The sequence below is a fragment of the Rhinopithecus roxellana genome, chromosome 5, assembly GCF_007565055.1.
Source record: "Rhinopithecus roxellana isolate Shanxi Qingling chromosome 5, ASM756505v1, whole genome shotgun sequence".
Classification (NCBI taxonomy): Eukaryota; Metazoa; Chordata; class Mammalia; order Primates; family Cercopithecidae; genus Rhinopithecus; species Rhinopithecus roxellana.
This window is the reverse complement of record NC_044553.1, coordinates 132310453-132321781: the sequence shown is the minus strand read 5'-3', so window position 1 is coordinate 132321781 and position 11329 is coordinate 132310453. Positions and strand designations below refer to the sequence as shown.

The window sequence follows — 11329 nt, the reverse complement described above, 5'->3', positions numbered from 1 at the left end:
TAATAGTGATATATCCACAGATACCTAAACTCAAGGATATTTGCTCATCACAACATAGTTTGTAGTAGCAGAAGACAGGAAATGACCTGAATGTCCATCACAGGACCTGCCTAGGTAACCGAACGCACATTCACACAGTGGAACAGTATGCAGCTGTTACATCTCTAGGTACCAATATGAACAAGATCCAAGATAAATAGAAAAAAAAAAAAAAAAGCAAGCTGCAGAACAGGTGTAGTTTCCACAAGCTGCTAACTAGTGGTCTGAAGGTTATGGGATGGCAAGGAGATGTCTTTTTTCATAATCTGTTCGTTTTAAATATAGTTTGTATTTACTACCTTTTCAAAAAGTATTTAAAAAGTCATACAAGTTTTTTGTTTTTTTTTTTTTTTCCAAATGAAATCTAACTTGAAATCTGAATTTATAGGCAAAGTGCCTCTGGTTGAACTGGGGGTGGAGGCCCAGTCCTACCCACCTATTTCCTTCCTCCCTTCCCCTACAGGCTCCAAGAGGATCATCTGGAATCCATCATTGTCCACTGGAACTTTCTATGATGATGGAAATGTATGCAGTTCTACACTGTCGAATACAGTGGTAGTCAGTAGCCGTAAGTGGCTACTGAGCACTTAAAATGTGCCTAGCGCGACTAAGAAACTGATTTTATTTTATTTTTTTCACTCTGTCCCCAGGCTGGAGTGCAGTGGCACCATCTCGGCTCACTGCAACTTCTGCCTCCTGGGTTAGGTGATTCTCATGCCTCAGCCTCCCGAGTAGCTGGGATTACAGGTGTGCACCATGACGCCCGTCTATTTTTATTTTTTAAAATTTTCAGTAGAGACAGGGTTTCACTATGTTGGCCAGGCTGGTCTCAAATTGACCTCAAATGATCCACCTGTCTCAGCTTCCCAGAGTGCTGGGATTATAGGAGTGAGCCATTGCACCTGGCCAGAAACAGAATTTTTAATTTTATTTACTTTTAATTTAGATTTAATAGCTACATGTGGCTAGTGGCTACCAATTGGGATAGCACAGAAATTTCTTCAAGGGAACTAACAATTCAGCTGACCCTAGCCTCCATCTAAGGGAATACCAAACCCAGTGACTGTCACCAGCACCACTGATAACTCCAGAGTTTCCTGCAGTGTAAATACAGGCTCTTTGCTATAGAAAGAACTGAAGATTCCTTCCTTCCTTCCTTCCTTCCTTCCTTCCTTCCTTCCTTCTTCCTTCCTTCCTTCCTTCCTTCCTTCCTTCCTTCCCTCCCTCCTTTCTTCCTTCCTTTCTTTCTCTTTCTTTCCTTCCTTCCTTCCTTCCTTCCTTCCTTTCTTTCTTTCTTTCTTTCTTTCTTTCTTTCTTTCTTTCTTTCTTTCTTTCTTTCTTTCTTTCTTTCTTTCTTTCTTTCTTTCTCTTTCTTTCTTTCTTTCTTTTCTTTCTTTCTTTCTTTTAAATGTATACTTTAATAAGTATAGAGTATATAAACAATTAGGTAAGCTTGTGGAGAAGCTGACCAAGATACATAAATTAGGAAATACGTGTCCATCTCAATTTTCTATATTTCATTTTTTTCATACTATCTATTAAAGGTGTTTAATATACAATTTCTCATCTGTCATTTTGGAAGTCCTTTATTGTAAAGACAATTCTATTGTCTGATGACAAACAGCAGCCACCATGGTTATTCAGGACCTCCACGTTGGATAAATTCAATTTCTTCTTGAGACACAAGTTTTCTTCTGTATTTCTGAGGTAATGTTTTTATTATTTCTGCAGTAGCTGGTGGACCCTGATACATCAGCAAATTTGGTGATTTACTTCCCTCAGAATGTTGTGAAATTACAGAAGAGGGAGGTGGTAGCCCTGCTGATCTCAAAGCTTCTGATACATTGGGTTTAGGATTGTCTCTTCTGTCAGGAAACCTTATTAATGGAGTGTGTGGTTTGACTACCTGAACGACCCTAGTGGCAGACGCCATCTTGCTGCCCATCATGACCCCCGAAAAGGGGCAGTTTCCGGGGCACGAGCGAGCTGCAGCAATCACCCGAGTCCCGGGCGGCTGGGGGTGGCACTTCCCGGGATGTCACCTCTTTTCTTTCTTTTTCTTTTCTTTCTTTCCTTTCTTTTCTTTCTTTCTTTCTTTCTTTCTTTTTTTTTTTTTTTTTAAGGTGGAGTCTCGCTCTGTTGCCCGGGCTGGAGTGCAGTGGCCGGATCTCAGCTCACTGCAAGCTCCGCCTTCCGGGTTCACGCCATTCTCCTGCCTCAGCCTCCCGAGTAGCTGGCACTACAGGCACCCGCCACGTCGCCCGGCTAGTTTTTTGTATTTTTTAGTAGAGACGGGATTTCACCGTGTTAGCCAGGATGGTCTCGATTTGCTGACCTCGTGATCCGCCCGTCTCGGCCTCCCAAAGTGCTGGGATTACAGGCTTGAGCCACCGCGCGCCCGGCCATCTTTCTTTCTTTTCCTTCTTTCTTTTCTTTCTTTCTTTTCTTCTTTTCTCTCTGTCCGTCTCTTCTCCTTCTTTCTTTTCTTTCTTCTTCTCTTTCTTTCTTTTCTTTTCTTTCTTTCTTTCGTTCTTTCTTTCTTTCTTGTCTTTCTTTCTTCGTTCGTTCTTTCTTGCGTTCTTTCTTTTTCTTTCTTTCTCTTTTCCTCTTCCTCTTCCTCTTCCTCTTCCTCTTCCTCTTCCTCTTCTTCTTCTTCTTCTTCTTCTTCTTCTTCTTCTTCCTCTTCCTCCTCCTCCTCCTCTTCTTCTTCTTCTTTCTTCCTCCTCTTCTTCTTCTTTTCTCTCTCTCTCTCTCTCTCTTTTTTTTCAGACAGAGTTTTGCTCTTGTTGCCCAGGCCAGAGTGCAATGGTGCGATCTCAGCTCAGTGCAACCTCCGCCTCCCGGATTCAAGCGATTCTCCTGCCTCAGCCTCCCGAGTAGCTGGGATTACGGGCGCACACCACCATGTCTGGCTAATTTTGAATTTTTAGTAGAGATAGGGTTTCTTCATGTTGATCAGGCTGGTCTCGAACTCCCGACTGCAGGTAATCCGCCCACCTCAGTCTCCCAAAGTGCTGGGATTACAGGCGTGAGCCACCACGCCCAGCCTGAAGATCATTTATAACAGAATCAGAATTGCACTGATAGGAAGTATGTCAGAGATGCTGGTAGCTCTCTTGGAATTCCAGTTATTTTAGGAAGGAGCACGTGAATGATCCATGAGTGAAAAAACATATCTTTGGCTTTGAGATCAGTGGCCAGTTCCACCTGGGAAGAATTTAAGTGACGAGTTAGGTCACTGGAGGCATCCATTTGGCAACTGTGCAATGAGCCTCTGCGATAGGTCAGGCTCTGGAGAAACAGAAACACACATCTGGTCCTCGCTCTTGAGGAGTCCACAGTCTGGGGACTGATTTCTCTGTAAAGGGTGGATAGACAACGGTGCTCCCTCAAAGGAGAGCCCAAGGGTGCAGCAAGGGGCTTGGAGTTTGGCTGACAGCCCTCCCCCACATTGAGGTCACAGAGAGTGAGGGCACAGGACAGGGCCCTCTAGTCCTTATGCTCAGTCGCTGGTGGAGCATGAGTGGCAGCTGCCAAAGGGATATATTGACCATCTTCTGTCCTTCTTTCTGACTTCATAGCTTTGAACCCAGGGTGAGTCTGGGATCCTCTAGATTCCCCTATGCTATTGCCCCAAATACCTTTCATGGCGTGGTTTGAAACATAAAAACCAACAGCTTTCATCAGCGCTTCCCTTTAGAGGCTCAGAGAACCTTAACTTCTTTTGAGGCACAGCTTACATAAAGTGCGCAGCTATTAACTGCACGGCTCGATGAATGTTTATACACATACCCTCCTGTGTTAACCACCACTCACATCAGGAGAGAGAGTATTTCCAAAACCCCAGAAGGCTCCCTGGGCCCCTTTCCAGTTAATACCTCCAAGGTAACTACTATTTAGACTTCTATCACCTAGATTGGTTCTGCCTGTCCTAGAATTTCATACAGATGGAGTTGTATGGTATGTGCCCTTCATTCCATATTACTGTGTGAAGCAGCATGGTAGTTTGTTCATTCTTTATTGCCAATTGGCATTCCACACAGAATATACAATCTATCCATTCTCCTGCTGATGGCCTTTGTTCCCCCAGTTTTTTACTTGCATGAATGAAGTTGCTATTGTTTTCGCATGTGTCTTTTGGTGTCAACTCATTTTTGTTGGGTAAAAGTGGAATAGGCATAAGCATATTCTTTGAATTCTTTTTTATTTTTTATTTTTTTGAGACAGTCTCACTTTGTTACCCAGGCTGGAGTGCAGTGGCACAATCATGACTTTCTGCAGCCTCAAACTCCTGGACTCAAGTGGTTCTCCTGCCTCTGCCTCCCAAGTAGCTGGGACTACAGGTGTGCACCACCATGCCTGGCTAATTTAATTTTGGAGAGATGAGGTCTCACTATGTTGCCCAGGCTGGTCTTGAACTCCTGGCCCCAAGTGATCCTCCCGCCTCAACTTCCCAAGGTAATGGGATTACAGGTGTGAGCCACCATGCTTACCACCCCCTGTCCTTTTTTTTTTTTTTTTTTTTTTGACAGGGTCTCACTCTGTGGCCCAGGCTGGAGTGCAATGCTGTGATCATAGCTCACTGCAGCCTTGAACTCCTGGGCTCAAGTCATCCTTCCGGTGCTGCCTCCTGAGCAGCTGGGACTACAGGGATGTGCCACTGCGCTGGCTAATTTTATTTAATTAAGAAACTTTTTTTTTTTTTTTGGTAGAGATGGGGTCTCACTATGTTGCCCAGGCTAGTCTCTGGCTCCTGGACTCAAGTAATCCTCCTGCCTCAGCCTCCCAGTGTGCTGGGATTACTGGTGTGAACCACCGCAGTGGGGACACTTGGTCCTTTCGACAACCTGGTGAAGTAGTTATTTTCCCCCTTTAATGGAAGAGGAAACTAAGTTCAATAAGGCTAAGAATCCTATCCAAGGCCACACCCCAAAGCTATTAAGTAGCAGAACCCATATTCAAGCTAGAATGATCAACTGTCACATGGTCAAGACTGTTCCTCCTCCCAGGAAACCCCTGAGTTCCAAGCAAATCAGACAGTTAGTCACCCTAATTCAAACCTGACTGGATTCAAAAGTGGAGCTTTTTTTTTTTCTTTGAAACGGAGTCTCGCTCTGTCACCCAGGCTGGAGTGCAGTGGTAGGATCTCAGCTCACTGCAAGCTCCGCCTCCCGGGTTCACGCCATTCTCCTGCCTCAGCCTCCCGAGTAGCTGGGACTACAGGCGCCTGCCACCATGCCTGGCTAATTTCTTGTATTTTTAGTAGAGACGGGGTTTCACCATGTTAGCCAGGATGGTCTCGATCTCCTGACCTCGTGATCCACCTGCCTCGGCCTCCCGAAGTGCTGGGATTACAGGCGTGAGCCACCGCGCCTGGCCCCAAAAGTGAGCTCTTAATCATCAGGCTGGGATTTCCTCTGGCCTAACATTTCACCAGACAGCACGTGGTGTTAGCACAGACTCAAGGCAGAATATTTTGTCTTCAAAACACTCACGTGATATCAGGATTTTACTTGTTTTTCTTTTATTTTGAAGAAAGCGATTTCATTTAAAGTAGATCTGAGTTGGGTAAGAATAAAATTATTTATATGAAAAGAATTTTCTAACGCATTAATCCATCAAACAAGGATTTATTCAGCACCCATGAGCTGAAAAGAAGTTTAAAGCAGTCCTTGACTTCAAGAAATTAATCATTTACTTAGGGAGCTAAGAGGAAAGCTTAAGGAATAAAATTAGAGGATAATAAACAGTAATAATAATCACCCCATATGTGAGTACTTACTGTGCCCAAGGGGCTTTACAGAGTCTAATTTAATCTTTACAACACAGCTGTGAGATATGTTCTGCTGTTATGCTCATTTCAGATGAGGAAACCAAGACTTGGTGAAGTGATTTGGTCAAGGAAAAAAATCATTGCACTGTTCACTTCAGATTTGTAGATTTAATATAAATGAGTTACGCCTCCGATAAATCTTTATTGAATGGGAAACCCTTGAAAACACAGACATTTTTTCCTTTCTCTGCTCTTGAATATCCTATCCCCAGTAATTTAGTGCAAAATTTTAAATATGTATTTTGGCTTGTTTCATTTTAGGAAAATAGTAGTTCAGGTCAAAATGGCGCTTTTAGTCTTAATGGCTTGGGTGCAAATAGGCACAGCTTGTGAGGGTGAAATCAGAGGTCCTGGCTTGCAGCGGGGTTCCGGGGCTGACACAGGCCAATGGGCCAGTGCGACCTGCTTGGTACCCCGGCTGCACAAACTGTTGGCCCCATGGTCAGTCCTGACCAGAAATGCACAAGGGTACTTGTCCCCTGGGTCCTCAAGGACAGCTCCTCCGTCTCCCTCCAACACACCTCAAACCTTATCACATCCCTCAGCCTCCTGACCCTGCCACCCATCTCTGCTTTTCAGGTTTGCAGGCCCCCACCCAGAGGCACCTGCATCATTCCTCCCTGACACGTCAACTTTCATTTTCCTAGGACGAGTCTCATTTGACAGTCTCCTGCCCATATTTCTAAGCTCTCTGGGTCTCGGTGTGCTATTTCTCTGTCCTCTCTGGGGGTTGTAACACCAATCATCTGCAGGTTTCATTAGCATGCTGTTTACCCCTGTCTTTCAGATCATTAATGAAGATGTGAAGTGAGACACCAATCCTCACGGCCCCCACCACGTGCCCCCTCCCATGCCCGGCGCTGCTGGAGTCATTATCCTTCCTGGTGTGACAGGGTCAGAACCAAACCAATTTGCATCAATCTTTGGTGATGCTGTGAAGTGTTGCCTGCCCTGCAATGCTGCTGCCGTTAACAACTGCTTCAGCCGTCTGGTCTGGAGTGCTCTTCTCTCCTTTGGAAGGCTCATCAGATCTGGCCACCCCAGTTCTGGCTGAAAGCCCCAGAGCAACTGCAACGGTCAGGCAGGATTCAGGGCTACACATGGCTGACATTGTTCCTTCTTCGTTTTGCTCTCTTGAGCTGGGCAGAAAGCAGTCCCTCTTTGGCAAACAGGATGGGTAAGTGCATAGTGGAGGAGGCAGCAGATGTGGCAGGCACGGAATTTTACTCACTGCTGCATCTATTTCTATCAAGGAAAATGGGGAGTGCTCCCCATTCCCCCCCCCCCCCCCCCCATTTTCTAGCCCAGGCCTAGTCAGATGTGTGGGCTTGTATATTCTGGGTACTTGGGGCTGATGTGGTCAAGTCACTTCTTGGGGAGAAAGTCAATTCTTCTCCACTATTTTCTCATGTCATTTGGTCCTGAGGCTTTTATATCTTCTTTAGCAATTCCATGACTATGATTCTCATCCTGCAGGGAGACTGACTTTATATACACACTTGTCTCCCAATAAAAATGAGAACCACCTCCTACATATCCCTTGTGTCTTCCAGACCCCAACTCGGATGAAACGCACTTCCTTCTCTTTCCTGAGAGTGCAGCGCCTCCAACTGGTTGTCTGTGATGAAAACATGAGTATAATTCCAGATTCTTCTCTGACCCATTCCTACTCCTGACCCCCAGCTCATTTTTTCTTCCTTCTCCTCCAATTGGGAAGGGGAAGGTAAGCAGGGAGAAAGCAGTGAAGGAAACTCTCGCAAACAACATCTGAAGTAAGGTGCTGCATGCCCAAGAGCTGGGGGAGACTTAACGCTAAGACTCTACAGCAAGGTTAGGTGAGACATACTTTCTCAGGGTCGGGAAAGACTGAGGAAAAAGATAGCTATTTGGCAACACTGAACACCTACTGACTGATTTTTTCTGTTCCTGGGCAAAGGCTCTGAGGAGTGTGGGGAGAGATGGAACTGTCATGAATAGGGAACAAGTTTTTTTTTCCACATTACATGCAATGGAGTAGAGCTCCTAGGGCATAGCTGGATGCTTATTAGGTGCTCAGTAAACACTTATTGGTGTACAGATTGATACACATTTGCATACTAAAGAACAAATTTCATTACCATATACAAAGGTCATCGATGAACTATATATGTGTGCATGTGTGTGCAGGATAACAGACTGAGTTGAGAAGCAGGGCTTTTAAAATCTGTATATCTGGCCCCAGAGGCTTTTTTCTCCTTGTATTGTAAAATCAATACCTGTTTCCAAAACGTAGAAGAAAACAACAATACCCCATATTCCTCCAACCAGGCAGCAAGCACTATTACCACCTTCGCCTATTGCCTTCCATTCACCGCCCCACGTTGCTGTAATTGTGTTACATTCGGCTATTTCACTTATCCTTATGACAAAACCATTTCTTCCATGATATCATAACCTCTTTGCAAACACACCAAATGGCTGCATGGTAGTTCACTATGGGAATGTACCATGATTTACTCGACAGCTGCACATCTGAACAGCCTTTGGGCCACTTGAAGGCAGAGGCAGCAGCAGCAGAGGTGGATGGCAGGAAGCAGGAGGCCAAGGTGAAGCAGCTCTCAGGACCTTGCTTTCCCATGAGCCCCCTCATTCCTCAGAGACCGTTTCTGGTTCCAATCCTCACATATCCCTCATGGGTCCTGCTGCAGCCAGCACTCCTCATTTCCACTCAGCCTCAAGTCACTGACTTTCCCAACTTGACTCTTCTCAGCTGCTCCTTTGTGCAAAGTCACTGGCTCAGGCCAACTTGGCTTCTGGAGCTTGGCTACATCCAAGAAGGCCCTGGGATGTGACTTTCAGGCTCGCTTGACCCTGAGGCCTCAGGCTGCAGAGTCAGGCCAGGGTCTCTCCATGGGTTCCCAGAGAAGGCAAAGCCCAGAGGAGGCTGCCAGGGGAGCAGAAGCCTGAGTGGACCCTGCTTAGTCCTGGAAAGGGAGCGAGAACCTGACAAATCTCACACCATAGGAAACTATCTGGCCCAGGTACAGTGGCTCATGCTTGTAATCCCAATACTTTGGGAGGCTGAGATAGGTGGATTACTTGAGCCCAGGAGTTTGAGACCAGCCTGGGCAACATGGCAAAACCGTATCTCTGCAAAAAATACAAAAATTAGCCAGGTGTGGTGGCATGTGCTTGTGGTTCCAACTACTTTGGAGGCTGAGGCAGGAGGATTGCTTGAGTCCAGAAGGCAGAGGCTGCAGCAAGCTGAGATCATGGCACTGCACTCTAGCCTTGGTGACAGAGGGAGACCTTGTCCTCACGATAAAAAAGGAAGGAGGGAAGGAAGGAAGGAAGGAAGGAAGGAAGGAAGGAAGGAAGGAAGGAAGGAAGGAAGGAAGGAAGGAAGGAAGGAAGGGGAAGGGAGGGGAGGAGAGAAGGGAAGGGGAGGGGAGGGGAGGGGAGGGAAGGGAAGGGAAAAACTATCTGGAGGAATGTGGAGGACTGGAGGGTGAGGGGTAGCGGGTTATGACCAAATCCAACAGGGAAGTGTGTTCCTGTGCAGTGACTAGAAAAGCACGGATGCTCAGAAAATACTAGGACCACAAAGATTAGCAAAGCACAGTGATTTGAAGCTTATGTATGCCAAGTTCAGTATCAGCTCAGAAACCTGCCAATGTCACAAAGAACACCTTTCCTTCCCTTGCTTAATGCCCCTGTCTGTAGAGTCAACAATGGTTTCTACTGAATGTCCATGGTGGCACAGGGCCTCAGTGGGTGGAAGGATGGGGGTAGGAGAAATAGTAAACTGTCAGCTCTTCTGAAGGGTTACGGAAATAGTATTCTGCTTAACTGACTAGTCAAGGTAACCAGAAGTTACTATATTTTCCCTGTAGGGATTGCCATTTTTTTTGTTGTTGTTTTTTGAGATAGAGTCTCACTCTGTCACCGAGGGTGGAGTGCACTGATGCAATCTCAGTTCACTGCAACCTCTGCCTCTCCGGTTCAAGCAATTCCCTTCCCTCAGCCTCCCACGTAGGTGGGACTACAGGCACCCACCACCACATACAGCTAAATTTTTTTTTTTTTTTTTAAAGTAGGGACAGGGTTTTACCATGTTGGCCAGGCTGGTCTTAAACTCCTGACCTCAAGTGATCCACCCGCCTCAGCCTCCCAAAGTGCTGGGATTATAGGTGTTAGCCACCGTGCCCGGCCTAGGGATTGTCAATTTTTAATAAATATGAGTATAATAAAAAAGTAAATACTACATGGAATCTGTTTTATATATCTATCAAGCAACTATATACATAATGGGTAAGATATGCCATGCACCACTCTCAACACTTTGCAATACTCATTTAATCTCTACAGCTACCCTAGTAGTTAGGTGCTATTTGCACCCAGGCAGCCTGACTTCAGAGCCTGTGCCCTTATCCATGATGCTGATACGACTCTTTAAAGTGGAAGAAGTCCTAAGGAAACCAAGGCTGAGAGAGAAGTAACTTACACAAGATCACCCCTGCCTTTCTCTCAAAATCCAAGCACTTATTATATCTTTGACCAGCAATGAGGCTATGAACACCGAACGTCAAGGCACAGTTCATTCTTTCAACACATTCTTATTTTAGCACCTATTATGTGCCAGGTAGTTCTGTTTATAACCAAAGAAACTGCAGGAAATTGAACAAATTTGGATCAATTCTTTGGCATGTCCCAAAAGTTATTTTTGTCAGATCTTATCATTATCCTCTCTATGTCTCAGAAAAATGAAGGTAGAAAAACAATGCCACTTTGATTACTTGAGTATTTTGGCTTCTCAGATTCTACATAACTGAATCTCCTTTTGTATTGGAGGTCACTTTCAAAAACACCAGGTATAGAGATCAAGACAGAAAGCAGAGGGCAAGAGAGAGATGAAAATATGTGAGCCCAATGCTGCTCCGAACTTGAGTTTAATTGAGATTCCAACTGCCACTCTCCCCTGCATTCTTTTGTCCCTGGCTATGACCAAGTTTACGGCTGTATCACCCCAAGTAATCCCCGTAATGGGCTGCAATCCTGGGGGAGCTGTTTTTGTTCATTAAGTGGCCAACCTCTGAGCCACATGGATTGCGGCCAGTTATGGCTTCTTGCCCTGGCAGATGGGCCACTTTTCTGTTTTAAACAAACAGAGATCTTTCAGGAGAGAGGAGATAGTAGGCAGGCGTTGGGGACACAACCAGAGACATAAAGGTGATGGGTGCTAGAAATGAGGGCCAGAGTGAGGGGGGCAGTGGGTGCCCCTTCCAGGTCATGCAGTTTTCTAGGGCAGAATTCACTCATGTGCTATGTGTTAGCTTTCTCTGCAATGGTAACTGTAGTTGTATAGGGCTTACAGTTTGTGAAGGGCTCAGTGTAGTTCCCGGAATGATGCCAGCGGTCTGCAGGGGTGGGAGGAGTGACAGGGCCATAGACAGGAGGCGGCAAATGAACAGAGTGGGG

The 11329-nt window shown here is 45.7% G+C and overlaps 1 pseudogene; it reads right to left on the bottom strand.

Annotated features, from left to right (window-relative positions):
* Window positions 1–1555: 1555 nt before the first annotated feature.
* On the bottom strand, window positions 1556–1996 carry LOC104677564 (annotated as a pseudogene).
* Window positions 1997–11329: the final 9333 nt, after the last annotated feature.